The sequence below is a fragment of the Phalaenopsis equestris genome, unplaced genomic scaffold, assembly GCF_001263595.1.
Source record: "Phalaenopsis equestris unplaced genomic scaffold, ASM126359v1 Scaffold221487, whole genome shotgun sequence".
In the NCBI taxonomy this organism is placed as follows: domain Eukaryota; kingdom Viridiplantae; phylum Streptophyta; class Magnoliopsida; order Asparagales; family Orchidaceae; genus Phalaenopsis; species Phalaenopsis equestris.
This window is the reverse complement of record NW_018239707.1, coordinates 84796-90097: the sequence shown is the minus strand read 5'-3', so window position 1 is coordinate 90097 and position 5302 is coordinate 84796.

The following is a 5302-nucleotide window of genomic DNA, read 5'->3' as shown; positions in this document are numbered from 1 at the left end:
TGATGGGGCTTTGGCTTCTTTCACTCTTGTGAAGGTGTAGAGCCAATTAATTTGGGGTTTGGTGCTGTGTAGGTTGAGATTGGATTTTGTCCTGGTTTCGGGCAAGAATTCAGGCTCAAAATTGGATTGCCATGGTGGATTTGGCAGGGGGAAATGGATTGGGATGTGCTAAGGGTCTTCTAGGGAAGCTCTCTGAAGAGTTTGAAAGGCCTCAGTGAAAATTTTTTACCACACCACATTAATGGCCGTGGGGTGGATTTTTATAGGTATTTTCCAATTGTGATCTTAGGCAAATCTACAATGGAGCTTTTTAGGCAATTTGTCCTCATCATGGCTATAGTGGATTTTCTCTATGTCAAACATTGTGCAATGGCTATATGAACTAATATTTAATCCGAAGTGTTTGCATATGGTTTTGTTTGAAGATTTTATTTCATAATTCTTATGATATTTGAATTGATAATGATGTCCTAAAATACAACATGAAAAGTTTAGCTATAAAATAGGGGCCTGGAATGGGTCAGAGCATTGGGAAGATATCAGTAAGGATTTGGAGACATGTAAAACTGGGCACTCACAATCAACAGTGGGATCTGTTTGGATCAATATGGCAGATTACTCGCTAAAACAAATGTACTGGCACATGTCTTCAGAAAACATAATTAACGGTCATCGATAAGTGTTGTGTCTAATTATTCAAATTGAATCTTTCACTAAAATATATTTATTATAGTTGTAGATTGATATCATTTGTAAAAGAAAAAGAAAAGTGGCGTGATATTAGTTAAAGAATTATTTGCATACAAAAACTAGTCATTTTCTATAAGTTGTATAATAGTTAACGAAGCAAATAATTTTTGAATTGACCCATTATGTGAAACACGCTTAAGCCTACGTGATTTATTTTAACTTTTTGATAAGAAAACAATTGATGGGTCCTGCTACATTTTATTCTTCAAATTCCTCAAAATTAAATATGAAGACTCGAAAGGAAAATATGCAAGTGATGCATTATTTCTAAGCTTGCTCTGATTATTTAGCTAAAAGTTTATCTTCTTATTTTACTTCTTAAATAAAAATAAATTTAAAAGCTCACAACATTGATTTCAAGCCTAGATCAAGAAGATTATGGGTAATTTTGAAATCATCAAATTGTGCTCTCATTTAAAAAAAATTCAAGATTTAACCTTAGAATATAAGGCTTTTGTTGAATACCATACAACAAATATAGTCCTTTATTTGTTATAAATTGATCACCATGAAATGTTTAAGATTTTGTAGATATTATAGTTTAAAAAGGGTGTAACTTTATGAAATATTTGCTAAATAATCATATTTACATTGATATCGGTCAAATCTTTAATACCAAACCATAAATACTACTAATCTTTTCTTTTTAAAAGATAATTAACCAAGAAGTTATAAGTGTAAATATTAAACGTCAAGTGTTCGACATGTAAATACATAATAATTATGTGAAATACGTGTAAACTATCCAAAAAATTATTGTCAATGTATTAACTTTGATTTGTTCTTTTTTAAAACATATATTTAATGATAAGCAGAGACATGATAAAATAAGGGATACTTTATATTTTTCTCAGATGTCCGGCCACCTTTTCATACACATGGACATTGCCACATTGGATGTTGGGGAAGCTTTTTAATATAAAATTTATTATTTTTTGGACTTTAATTTGTTATTACCAATTCCTTATTAAGGAAATTTTAATAAAATAAATTATGAAATACATTGGACATTAATTTATTATTACCAATTTCTTATTACCCAAGCTTTTAATTTAAGAGCTGCCAATTGCCGTGACATTGTCTTTCTCGACAATAATAATTGCAGATTATGGCTTCGAAGCTTGGCAATTATTAAATCAATTGTCAGTTCTAAGTAAACGGATGTCATAACTTTTTTAGTTTATTTAATCGAGTCTTGCTAGTAACTGATATGTCTATTCGTCGGAATAGGCATGTCACCTGTAGTGTTGTTCTCGTTTATTAAAACTATTATCTTTATTGGATCAGTTCCGTCTCATATTTTCAAAACTTTAAATACTATCTTTTAAAAACTACATATATAAGCATAACTGTGCCGACAATGGCATGGATTAAAATTAAGTTTGATTTAACAAGTTAATAAACAGAGTTAATAAATATATCCCAAAAATATCTTATTCCATGGAGTTAACTGGTCCTATAGCTAGATTATACACTTTCCTTAATTTCTTAAACAATATTTTGCTGTCTAAACCTTATACTACGTTATATTTAATCAAAAATAGTAGGCTAGCATAATTAGAACCCGAGAACATTTCCAATATAAGTTATATTTAAGTAAAGATAAGAGGTCCCAATGCTTATCCCATGCTTAACAAGGTTCGATAAACATTTTATAAGTTAAATTTCATGGTTAAACTGTGTCAAATTCTTGACCTCTCTTTTGTGAGGTCCTCTTTCCTTCTCCATAGAAGCCTAGAACTTAGCCTTAGGGTTCCCTAGTGACCTTTTTAGATGACTGGAGATGGGAATCACCCATATAAGACTTCAAGCCAATCCTATACTCGTTTATGTTTTCTTGATTTTAAGCTCAAATCCTTAACCTTGGTTGAGATGATTGAGAGTCTAGTCCAGCGAAATCCCAGGTTAACTTTCTATAGGTAGAAGATGCCCTATGCTACCTATGGAACTCAAATCCCTAAGAATTCCTCTAAGGACCCATTAAATATCCCTAGGATCCTCATTGACCTAAGGAAATCTCAACAGACAGGAGTTTAGGCATAGGTCAATGAAAGTTCCTACACCTTGCCCCTAAAAGGCCCAAAAAACTCTATGACACCAAAACCCAAAGCGAAAGGAGTGATTCACCAAAATCAATCCATGGTCTCACCTAAAGCTTTCCTAACACCAATTAACCCTAAAATTGGCATGAACCCTAACAAAACAATTTAGCCCTAATTAATTGAAATTATCAAGGATCGTCAAAATCTATTTGTGTCCAAATCAACTTGAGTAAATTATGGAATAATTGAGCTCATCTCAAAAAAGGCAAATTTGGTTCAAGGTGATTAAGATCGAAAACCAATTAAGGAATAAATTTGCACTAAGAAGGAAACCTTCATAATTAGGATAATTTTTTAATCAGGCTAATTGTGAGCGCCCATCAAGCCTAAAAACTTGAGCTAAACCTAAACACATTTAGATTAAACCTAAACCTGAAAACTCATGCCCTCATTGAGGGAGCCTACAACTCATTTCTCATGGCCCTTCTCTCATGCCCCATTCTCCATAGGTGGTTAGCCATGACACAAACATGACCCTAATGACCCATAATGATACATGGATAATAAGAAAATATTAAAATAAATTAATCTAACCTAAATCTAAACAATAAAAGACAAACTTTCCACATTAAACCAAAATGCCACCAGATGGCACCTAGGTCCAACCCACCTAAATCCCTTTATGAGTGGGCCAAACCAAACCATTCGGGAACCCATCCACCATGCTGATAGCTCCCCCCATTCCCCTCACACCTTGGGCATGCCACCTTCTTCCTCATTGGAGCCTCCATGGTCAAAGAGCTTAAAAATTGTTGAAAGTGTTTTGACTTTGCCCAAAGGCATCTGGTAATCCTCTACACATTCTCTTAGGAGCCACAAGACCCTCTTATGCACATGAGAGCTCCTCCGATGGCCTTTCATGGCTATACAAGGAGGGAGCCTGAGAGCTCTTTATGCACACTGAACTCCCTAGATAGCCAACTAGACATGTAGCCCTCAATAGCAAAAACATTCCCACAGGCTAGTGCAACTCATCTCCACCCATCTTAAGACATCTTCACCACCATAAGGCATTAGTTTTATCACTAAACTTAAGGGCTTGTTGCGGCCATGACATTAAACCTACAAAAACTCTAAATAAATCTCCCATAAACTTCTCATGATTAAAAAAACCTCTCTCTCAATCAAAATCCAAGCTTCCCGCACCCCCCCAACCTTCAGCACCAACCCAGGCTACCATTTGGTATAACTCATAGCTAGGACCAATTTTGGAGCAAATTGAAGCAAGGGGAAGCCGCATGGCATTAAGGCAATTGCCTCTCTCAGGCCTACTCTTGACCTCACCCCTTGAGATAAGGTATGGATTCAAAATTCTTAAATTGAGCCTTAGTTTGATTTTTTGTGAGGAGAATAAAAAATGTATGTACACTTAACCTTAAAAATAAGTTTGTCTCACTTAGATGAAGCTATAGGAACAAAAATCACGTGATTTAGTTGAGAATTGAGTGAGATCGTAAGGCTTGAGTGCAGACGGTTGATGGCAGGTAGATTTAGTGTGTAAATTTTGTAAATATTTTTCAATATTACAAAATTACACACGACATATATATAATAAATATATAATATAATCCCAACAAAAATACCTTTCATGAAAATAGTATATCTTTTAAAACTCTTTTAAAATTGCCAAATCCCAGTTAAAACAAATGCAAGCATATGTATTGCTCAAGTAATAAAGGGCTCTAATGAAGTCCTAAATATTGATCCCACAGGGAAGTTGGAAATTTAATTATTTTTTGAAATTATTTTATAATTTAAAAATATAAAAAAAAATAGTAAAGTGCAAAGTTTGAATATTAACTACTAAGGTGAATGCTATATAAAATGCAGTTGTATAAGGTGAATGCTATATAAAATGCAGTTGAAAAATAAAGTTAACTAACTAAGAACTAACTTTCAAAAGTAAAATTACGAAAACTAAACAAAGTTTTTGTTTTGACGGGAAGTTAAAATTTAAGAAAGCATTCTTCCCCTTTACAATGAGTATATGGATTGTGAAGAAATTGAAATCATTTGAAAAAATATATATATAAACTGTTTTGTGCCAAATGGGAGCAACCATATTCTTTACCCAGGTTCTATAAAGAATATTGACTAATCTAGAGTTTGGTCCTTAATTCTGTGTTTAGGCTTGGAAGATATCGGATGCCACTCTAGAGCTCCCACTACTCCCTCACCTGAGGGCTAACAATCTTGCATCAGCTTCCAATCAACTGGACCAAATTGGGGATTTTAATCTGTCACCTTAAAATCTCCAATTCTGCATTTAACAAAGTATATTTCTCTATTTATTTGCACCGAGTCCCATGGATGACATACTCTCTCATGAAATCAAATGTGATTTTCTCTATGTTGTAGAAATCATATCCCTTTTCAGAACATATGTCTCTCAACAAGTTTTAACATTTCAATTGGTCAGATTAAAAAATAAATGAATATCAGAGTTCAAA